The following is an 11,073-nucleotide window of genomic DNA, read 5'->3' on the forward strand; positions in this document are numbered from 1 at the left end:
CAAATCCAGCTGAGCCTAGGCCGAACTATCAGTTGTGCAATCGTTGTTCCCTGCAGGCAGAACAGCGCGGCCTAATGCACAGGCTTTCCCAACGCTGGCTTTACCCCACCCCTAAGGCCAAGGATTCTTTCCAGTGTTAAAGAAAAAATTATTCATGACACTCGTTAGAGATGGTACAGGAAGGCCAACTTTGACAAAGGGAGCCATGGAGATAGGTCCAGGTACAGCTGCAATGGGGTCTTGCAGTGGGAGAGAGAGATTAGACTGAATTTTGACTCTAATAAGGACAAATTTCTAACCAAGAAGCTGGGTGGGAGGTCAGTGAATGGAAAATTACAAAGAGGGAACATCAGTGTTAAGCAGGATTCTGGCTAAACCAACTTGACAGGATAGTTGCTGAAGGCAGGCCAGGGTGATTGATATCCATGGTAGTCAGACACCAAGAATGAGGATTTTCACTACACTGATCCAGCAGGATTCTTGCTCAAATTGGATTCTACAAGGACAGAAAGCCCAAGATCAAGCCTAGTCAAGCAGAGGACTCAAAGGAGCCTAACTAAGTTTTGGTCAAAGCAGAGAGTTCTTTGTCACCATCTTGGTCATAAGCAAAATAGATGATCAATATAGGACAGAATTCAAACTATACAGCATTAGAGTTGGAAGGAAGCTTTGAGATCATTCAATTTCAGCGTCATTTGTTAGAGATGAGGAAACTGAGGCCTATAGCATAGCCAAAGTAATAGAGATAAAAAGTACGGCTAAAACCAGAACTAACTTGGCCGGGCGCGGTGTCTCACGTCTGTGATCCCAGCACTTTGGGAGGCCGAGGCAGGTGGATCACGAGGTCAGGAGATCGAGACCATCCTGGCTAACACGGTGAAACCCCGTCTCTACTAAAAAAATACAAAAAAATTAGTTTGGCGTGGTGGCGGGCACCTGTAGTCCCAGCTACTCAGGAGGCTGAAGCAGGAAAATGGTGTGAACCCAGGAGGCACAGCTTGCAGTGAGCGGAGATCGCGCCACTGCACTCCAGCCTGGGGGATAGAGCGAGACTCCATCTCAAACAACAATGACAACAACAAGAAACCCAGAACTAACTCCATCTGTTGATTTACTCAACTTCTACAAGCAACCCTGGGGTTGGAGGGCAGTGAGGGTGGACTGCTCAGCTGTGGAACTAAGAGAAATCATAGAGTGCAAGCAAAGTGGGAAATGCCTTCTTGTTAACAAGCCTTAGAGGAGAGGTCAGAAACCCAGTAGAAATCCAGAAACAAGGCCTGGATTTAGCAGTGGCATCGGAATGAAGTGAAAGGAATAAACCCCTAAGTAGACTGAGGGCAGAGTTCTTCAAATGAACAAGTTCTGGATGCTAAGACCTAGGTTGCTATGAAGTCAACCAGATAAATACTTACTGTACTCCAACTATGTGCCAGGCTTTATGCCAGGAGCTAGATATATAATGAGGAACAGGAAAGACATGTCCTGAGGGCTTGTTTCCCCCACTGTGGAAATCTTACATGTAAATATATAATGCAAAGTAATATCAGATTATGTTACATGGTTTTGCTACTGAATTGTGTGAGCCTGGACAAGTTACTTAATACTTGCAGCTTCGGTTTCCTTAACTGTAAAGTAGGAATAATATTACCTACTAAATAGGTAATACATATTATTTTATGGTTGGATTAGTTAAGCTTGATAGCTGCCTAATAGCTATGCAGGAGCATGACTATCAAGTTTAATTAATTCACCCATTCACTTAATAAGTATTTTTGACTATCTACTATGTGTTAGGCACTGTGTTATACTGAAGGGATGTAGTATTGAACAAAATAATTACTCTTCTTCCCCCATAGAGTTAATCATTTAGCCTTGTATAGTTATGCTCATATAAGGTAATATATATAGAGTTCATAGTTTAGAGATCAAATGAGATAATATTTGTATAATGGTATAATTGAGATTAATTTTCTTGTTCCCTTTGACTATGGTATCCACTCCCCCACCCCTGATATTCTACAGTTGTGTGATGACTACTGAGAGTCAGGGATTGTGGGTTGTCACTCTGGGTTTAGCACTAACAAGATTTTTATAATTTCTCCTTGTATTACATTCCATATCTGTAATGAGGGTTCTGTTTACCCTGAGGCTGAACAACTCTAGGAAGTATCTTTTCTTAACTTTCGATTTCTCTTTATCCTATCCACAACAATCAAGGTAAATTAAAATAATTTGATAGTGTGATAATTTTGTTGATGAGAGGAAGTGCAAAGCAATATTATTTGCAAACCAGTGCCATCTAGTGGAAAATGTGTAATTTTCTTAAATTGTCCTGATGGCAATCTCTATTCTTTGTGAAATAAGACTACTGATTGGTGTCCTGAAAATTTTAGGCTGTTATTGAGAACAGTTAATTCTTTTCTCAAAAAAAGATAAAAGATTGCATAAAACAAAACCAGGAACAGAAATATTGGAAAATACCAGGAAAGCAAAATTTCTTTACTATCCAATTGTGTGAAATATGACATATTCAAGGAAAATTAGAAATTTACTTATACATTAAAAAATATAGTAAGTACATTTTCTTCATGACTTATGTATTTATTTTAAACAGATTTATTGAGATATAATTCTTCTTCTTATCTTTTTTTTTTTTTTTTTTTAAGGGATGGTGTCTCACTATGTTGCCTGGGGCAATCTTGAACTGGCCTTAAGTGATTCTCTTGCCTACGCCTCGTAAATAGCTGGGATTACAGGCGAGACCCACCACACCCAGTGAGATCTAATTCTTACATCATACAATTCACTCATTTGATGTATTCAATTAAATCGTTTTTAGTACCTTCACAGCATTGTGCAAGCATCATCACAATCAATTTTAGAACATTTCATCACTCAATGACCAAATTGTTACATTTCAAATCATAAAACCTTTGAACATGAATTACATGTAACTAAAACACCTACAAATGTCTGAGGTTTAAAAGAATGATTTTTTCGTTAGTCTGCTTAATAGAAGAAACCAGGTGCTGGGCATTTGCAGATTAAATTTTTTTCAAGGCTTTAGAACATGTAGCCTACAAAGCACTGTTATTAGAATGTGTACACATGTTTCACATGAAATTCAGATTTTTTTGAAATTTTTCTTCCTCAAATCTTTTCCTTTTAAAAACGACAGGTGATATTGTGACTAATTGTTGAAATGCCAGGAGCAAATAGTAAATTTCTGTCATTATTTTCCAAACTCAAGTACAATGAGGCTTACTTAGTTGGTGATATTAGTCTTCATAGGTTACATTCAATTAACTAAAAATATTTTGCCCTATTCGCAAATTTTTTATAGGTTTTAAAACTAAGACTTATTGGTGATCAATTAGTAGCTTTCAGACTGTTGTATATGAATATGGTCCAGAGTTTACATTTGACCCATCTGTAAGGCTACTGGCTACTGATAACGTATGCAATTACTTAGCCTGACCTGTGGCAGGCACTCAAGAAGTGGTAGTCTCCTTCTTGAGTTTGCATGCCTTTGTTTGAGTTTGAGAATAATATCTAACACCTGATTTTTTTTTCCACAGTATGCCTGCTCCTTTTGATTCAACCTGATGACATACAGCTTTTAAATGTGTAGATCACAGGACAAAATTCATAGATACCACTTAGAATAGTTTCATTAAAGCATCTGGTGACTGTGGCTATTTAAATTAAAATTACTTAAAATTACCTAAAATTAAAATGAATTATAATGAAAATAATTAAAAATTCATTTCCTCAGTTGAATTAGCCAGCTTTCTTTTTTTTTTTTGAGACGGAGTCTCACTCTGTCGCCCAGGCTGGAGTGCAGTGGCGCAATCTCGGCTCACTGCAAGCTCCGCCTCCCGGGTTCACGCCATTCTCCTACCTCAGCCTTCCGAGTAGCTGGGACTACAGGCGCCCGCCACCACGCCCGGCTAATTTTTTGTATTTTTAGTAGAGACAGGGTTTCACCGTGGTCTCGATTTCCTGACCTCGTGATCCGCCCGCCTCGGCCTCCCAAAGTGCTGGGATTACAAGCGTGAGCCACCGCGCCTGGCGAATTAGCCAGTTTTCCACAGCTCAAGAGCTTTCCACAGCTACAGGACAGCAGGCACGCAGAGCCTAAGACTGCACAGCAGGTACAAGGCTTTAAGCCTCTGCGAGAGGTGAGATCCCACGGGATCTGGGGGCCAATCAGCAGTGGGACCGGGTCCCGGCTTGCCATTGGCTGGAGACCACTGGAAGCACGCGTCCGGCTGCGCCTGCAGCCCAGGGCGTGTTTCTGGATCGTCAGCCTGGAAGTTGAGGCGTGGACTCTGGCCGGGTGGCTGCCCCAGGTGACTGCTGGGAGCGGGGGCGAAGGGCGGAACCGCTGGCCATTTTTAATGCTAATATTAAAGAGCGTTTCACTAGCATTTCTCTTTTTATAAAAAGTAAGACATAGCAATAGTATGTACCCACCTAGTCCTCTTTAAGCACTCTCAGTTGGGTAAAAAGAAGTTGTAAGCATCTGCAGTGTTACAGATGCTGTGTTCAACACAGGGTTGCCAAGTCACCCTTAAAAAGGAATTGTTGGCTGGGCATGGTGGCACACGCCTCTAATCCCAGCATTTTGGGAAGCCATGGCAGGCGGGTCACGTGGTCAGGAGTTCGAGACCAGCCTGACGAACATGGTGAAACCCCATCTCTACTAAAAATACAAAAGTTATCCAGGCATAGTGGTGCATGCCTGTAATTCTAGCTACTCAGGAGGCTGAGGCAGGAGAATCACTTGAACCCGGGAAGCGGAGGTCGCAGTGAGCCGAGATCACACCACGGCACTCCAGCCTGGGCGACAGAGTGAGACTCCGTCTCAAAAAAAAAAAAAAAAAAAAGGAATTGTTAAACCTATAAAATTATAGATTTAATATTAATTCTTCTCCACTGCTCACCAACCTGTGACCATAAACAAGTCACTTAATCTCTGTTTGCCTCATTTTCTACATCTATGAAAATAGAGATGTTAATGGTATCCATCTTACAGGGCTGTTGTGAGGACTAAATGAGTTAATAATATATAAAGTGCTTAGAATATGCCTGTCACATACTGAGCACATACAAATGTTTGCTACTGTTACTCTATTTAATGTTGAAATTACTTCATTCTTGGAAGAATGACCGTTTTCATACTAGATGCCACATCTTTGCCTATTTCAGTGAGATATTTCTTTTGAAATATGAAATGCTGATAGAGTGTCAAATGATTATAGGACAAAATGAATTCTCTTCATATTCTTCCTATCCTTCTCAAGATATTCTATCCCTTGCTATCCTGCTCTTCCCTTCCTGATATTACTGAATCTGTTGGTTTTAATGCACTTGGAAGAGGGTCATAGGTATTTGCACTGGCAGTATTCGTCTATGAATAGAGAGGGCAGCAGTAAACATTTTAATTGTGATTAATGCTGGTAGTTTTAACAGTTATAATGGAAATATGTTACACGTGACTTTCATGTGAAATCTGTAGTTTATGAGTAAGGACAGTTTTTTGTTTGTTTTTAAATGTCTGGTTTCCTGAATTACTAGTAACAGTTACTTAGTATAAAAACCAATATGAGTTTTCTTTTTTTTGAGAGAGTCTTGCTTTGTCGCCCAGGCTAGAGTGCAGTGACACGATCTCGGCTCACTGCAACCTTCACGTCCTGGGTTCAAGTGATTCTCTCACCTCAGCCTCCCAAGTAGGTGGGACTACAGGCGTGCACCACTACACCCAGCTAATTTTTGTATTTTTAGTAGAGACGAGGTTTCGCCATGTTGGCCAGGCTGGTCTCGAACTCCTGACCTCAGGTGATCCAACCACCTCGGCCTCCTAAAGTGCTGGGATTACAGGCGTGAGCTACCATGCCCAGCCTCAATCTGATTTTTCTGCTTTGTATAAAAATTGGAAATAAAGATTATCTAGTTAGTGCTTAGATGACTTTTTTATGATACAAGCTTTATGGTTATGGTGAATGTATTTTGTGAAAAGGCCAAAAATGTGCTGTTGTGACTGAAGTTTTATCCTTTATGGTCTGTGCTCAAAGGCTTACTGAATTCTGAACCTATTTAGATAATTAATAGAACTGATAATTGAATGCAGTACTCTGAGTGATGTTTGAAGTTTTAAAGTAAGCTTCTCTTGGATAAAGTAAGTTTTCTTACCCGGCTTTCCATGAAACCTGAACTATTGGTTAATAGCTTAGTTGTTTTTGGATACTGCCTAAAGAAAACTATCTTCCCTTTATGTGGATTATTGACACTGTTATGGGTTTCCACATAGATTTAAAGAAGTTAGGGAGATACTGGTTTTGCAGGTTGTTGTGTATAAAGCATTGGCCTTTCTTGGAGTAGTAACTAACAATGTTTGTGTTATTCCGCCAATATTGAAGAATACAGATTGTTTAACTACAGTATGTTAAACAATTTTATGAATTGTAGTTAAACAATATGTTTCTTCAATATTGGCAGAATAACACAAACGTTTTCTGTTTCTATTGATAGATGAATATGTGCTTAGGACTCTACTCTCAAAGAATTTGGTATTTTCATGATGTCTGTAGTAGTAATTCTTTGTGTTCAAATTCATCCCAAACCCCATCTCCCTTGCACTCATTCTTCACAGAACACAAAAACAGAAAAATAAAACCCAGACAGTGTATTCCTTACTATATTAAAGTGCACTTTTTTTTGGACAGAAACCACAAGTGTTTATTGCAGAAATCTGGCCAAGGTCCCAAGTGGCTGGGCAGGTGAGATAGGGAGGGGTGGAGGAAGTGATCTGGCCCAGGAGCTCAGAGCTGTGAGGTGAAATTGGGTGCCAGGCTGCAGGTGAGACCTATGCCATCTGGTTCCACATTCAAGGTTTTCATTATGTCATCCTGTACCACCATGGAGAACCTCCTGAGACATCAATAAAGTACAATTTTTTGATAGTTTGAAATTATTTTAATTTTTATATCATTTTAGATGGAGGAGGCATTTATTTAGTTATAGAATTTTTAAGTCTCAACCAAAATATCTTTGTAAAAAATTTATTTTATATATCTACTATCATACAGTAAGGTTTTGTTTTTGTTTTTGTTTTTGTTTTTTGAGAGAGAGTCTCTCTCTGTCATCCAGGTTGGAGGGCAGTGGCGCAATCTTAGCTTACTGCAACCTCCACCTCCCGGGTTCAAGCAATTCTCTGCCTCAACCTCCTGAGTAGCTGGGATTACAGGCGTCTGCCACCACACCTGGCTAATTTTTGTATTTTTAGTAGACATGGGGTTTCACCATCTTGGCCAGGCTGATCTCAAACTCCTGACCTTGTGATTTGCCCGCCTTGGCCTCCCAAAGTGCTGGGATTACAGGCGTGAGCCACCACACCCAGCCCAGTAAGGTCGTTACTACTTAAAACTGTATTTTCCACTACATTAGTATTAAATGCATACTAATGCTGACTGAACTCAATAATGTTATTTCTGATTGCTTTCAGATAATGCTTGATCTAATCTGGTATCTATAGCTAAGAATGTAAAGTAAATGAGAAATTGTGTTACATATAGGTTTCTATGGCTGCATTCTTTTCTGTATAATTTTTATTTTTATAGTTTGATTATTGTAGACATGTAAATACTCATAGTAATATCATATTTAAACACCTTTCCTATTCTATTCTTATTTTTAAAGAAGGGGATGCAAAATTAGACCTATATGTTTTACATCATCTTTTGCACATGCCCTTTTTAGAAATGAAAAGGAATATGATTGACCTGGATAAATTAATGTAATTCTTTGAAGGCTGAAGTAAAACCCATTTGATACCAATAGCAGTTTCTGAAGTAGCTGTGGCTAGAAACTTAAAATAAGCCTAATTAATGAGATGATTGTCTTTATGAAATTGGATGCTATAATATATCTGTGTTTTTGAGCACTCATGCATTAAAGCTTGCATGCTTTAAAGGATATGTTTTTGTTTAACATCATCAGCATTCACTTCAGCCAAAATGATGGAATTCTTTTTTCTCCCCAGCTTTGAAAATCTAATATATATTTTTTTGGTTTGTGGTTTTAATGTTCCATTGCAGAGCAACATGGGAGATGCTGAAGCAGGCAAGAAGACCTTTATTCAAAAATGTGCTCAGTGCCACACAGTGGAAAAAGGTGAAAAACACAAGACTGGTCCAAATCTCTGGGGCCTCTTTGGCTGAAAAACAGGACAAGCACCAGGATTTTCTTATACAGAGGCAAACAAAAACAAAGGTAAAAACTAGCAGTTGTGGGAGAGAACCAGATACATTGTAGGAAAGAATAAAGCATATGATTTGGCATTATAATAATTTCCTAATTTGCAGTGTTAAAAATGGACCACGCTTTATATATTACTGAAATATGGATTTATATCATAAGACCTGCATTTGGATAACTGATCATCCTTTCAATCAGAAGAATTAAGAATCTTGTATGGCATAGGTTTTTGCCTATACAGGGTATTTGATTTTAGGTAATACATTTTTCTTGAAAAAGTATAAGCTAGATTTTTAAAAAATCATATTTTAGTGGTATAATGGCAGTAGTGATTCTATTTGTAGTATTGATTTTAGCAGAGTGGTAGGAATATTACATAGTTTGAAGAGTATATTCAGCATGTTTTTTTGTTTGTGGGAAGAGGGTAAAGTGAGACAGTATCTTAGGGTTAAGATCGAAGTGGTTGGAAAAAACTACGCTATCTTTGCAAAGCAATTTGTCATTCCTGGATATTATAATCATATGGAGATATATATGTATATATGTATATATATATGTATATATATGTATATGTGTGTGTGTATATATATATAAAATCTCTGGGAATGGAGATTATAATATGATAATCTTGTTAAATATATATATGGTTATATATATATCAGCTTTTTTGAGATTATATATATATATCAGCTTTTTTCAAAATAGGGTATAACTCTATTTGAAACTTTTCTTGGGGCCTAGCATATCTTATAGGTTGGCATTTCAAGTCACTACTATTTGGAAAGGATTTTATTTTATTTTTTATTTCTTTTTATTATTTTTATTGAAGTGATAGTTATATAACATAATTAGCCATTTTAAAATGTACAATTCCGTAGCGTTTAGTGCATTCATAATGCTGTAAAATCACCGCCTTTCCCTATTTTCAAAACTTTTTTATCACTCCAGAACACCTGCATCCATTAAGTAATCACTCTGCATTCCCCCTTAACCCTATTCCCTGGCAACCACTAATCTGCATTCTGTCTCTTTGGATTTGCCTATTGGATCATATAAAAGGATTCATATAATATGTGACCCTTTGTGTCTGACTTCTTTCACTTAGCATAATGTTTTCAAGGCCCATCTAAATTGTAGCATGTATCAGTACTTCATTCCTTTTCCCCCACTGGAAATGTTTAACAACAACAACAACAACAAAATTGCAACAAACAACCCAGAATACAACAGGTGGTACTGAGAAACTAAGTCTAATAATTTTTTATGGCAATCAACACTTCCTGTGATGGTTTTCATTCCTTTTTATGGGTGAAATTCTAGTTATGACCTCTAGCTACATAATTCCAATCTCTGACTTTGTTATTACATGACCCCTGTGCATCTCTGTCTTTACATGACCATTTTCTCATAAGGACACCAATCATATTGGATTAAGGGCTCATCCTACACCAATATGACCTCATCTCAATTAATCACATGTGCAATGACTCTATTTCTAGACAAACTCATATTCTGAGTTACCAGGGGTTAGGACCTCAACATATCTTTATTTGGGGGAGACTCATAATAAAGGACTACTTTTACATATAAAATAAATACATAATTGGCCAAACATGGTGGCACACATATGTAATCCCAACACCTTGGGAGGCTGAGGTGGGAGGATTACTTGAGGCCAGGAGGATTACTTGGTCTGTAAGACCAGCCTGGGCAATGTAGTAAGACCCTGTCTCTACAAAAAATAAGTTAGCTGATGGCTGGGTGTGGTGGCTTATGCCTGTAATCCCTTTACTTTGGGAAGCCAAGGTGGGTGGATCACCTGAGGTCAGGAGTTCAAGACCAGCTTGGCCAATATGGTGAAATCCCATCTCTAAAAAAACAAAACAAAAAAAATCACTTAGACCAGGCGTGGTGGCTCACGCCTGTAATCCCAGCACTTTGGGAGGCCGAGGTGGGCAGATCACGAGGTCAGGAGTTCAAGACCAGCCTGGCCAACATAGTGAAACCCCATCTCTACTAAAATTACAAAAATTAGCCAGGCATGGTGGTGCGCGCTTGCAGTCCCAGCTACTTGGGAGGCTGAGGCAGGAGAATCGCTTGAACCCAGGAGGCAGAGGTTGTGATGAGCCGAGATCACGCCATTGCACTCCAGCTGGGGCAACAGAGCAAGACTTTGTCTCAAAAAAAAAAGTTAGACAGATGTGGTGGTATATTCCTCTAGTCCTAGTTACTCAGGAGGCTGATACAGGAGGATGCCTTGAGCCCAGGAGGTTAAGGCTGCAGTGACCCATGATCTCACAGCTGCATTTTGGCCTGGGTGACAGAGTGAGACCCTGTCTCAAAAAAAAAAAAAAAAAGAAATTAAGTAAATAAATTTATAAATACATAATTGATAAAGTACTTATACTAAAAGTACATTGAATAAAATTTAATATTTGTCATCAGTAGTATTTTATCATCTTTTAAAATATCAGCATATTTATTATTAACACAATATCATTGTATTTGGGATGTGCAAAAATGGTGGTAATAGGTACTGGTAATAATTTGGTCTTTGTCCTGGGTTCCTGGCAAGGAACCTCTAAAACCTTGGAATTTCTAGAGTGATAGGAGTATGTTTGTTACTATAGTTGGCCCCGGGACCAAGACCTGAGTTTATGTTAATAAGATGAATCGCAGTGAACTCCCAGATAGTTTCAGGATGGGTGCTGACCAAACTGCAAGGCCCAATCAGGTGATTACATAATTAAGGCTTTGAGCTAGATGAGTAAGTCTGACCTCTGGGAACAGAAAGGGGGTTGGAGGTTGAGTTCA

The sequence above is a fragment of the Hylobates moloch genome, unplaced genomic scaffold (assembly GCF_009828535.3).
Source record: "Hylobates moloch isolate HMO894 unplaced genomic scaffold, HMol_V3 SCAFFOLD_1, whole genome shotgun sequence".
Classification (NCBI taxonomy): domain Eukaryota; kingdom Metazoa; phylum Chordata; class Mammalia; order Primates; family Hylobatidae; genus Hylobates; species Hylobates moloch.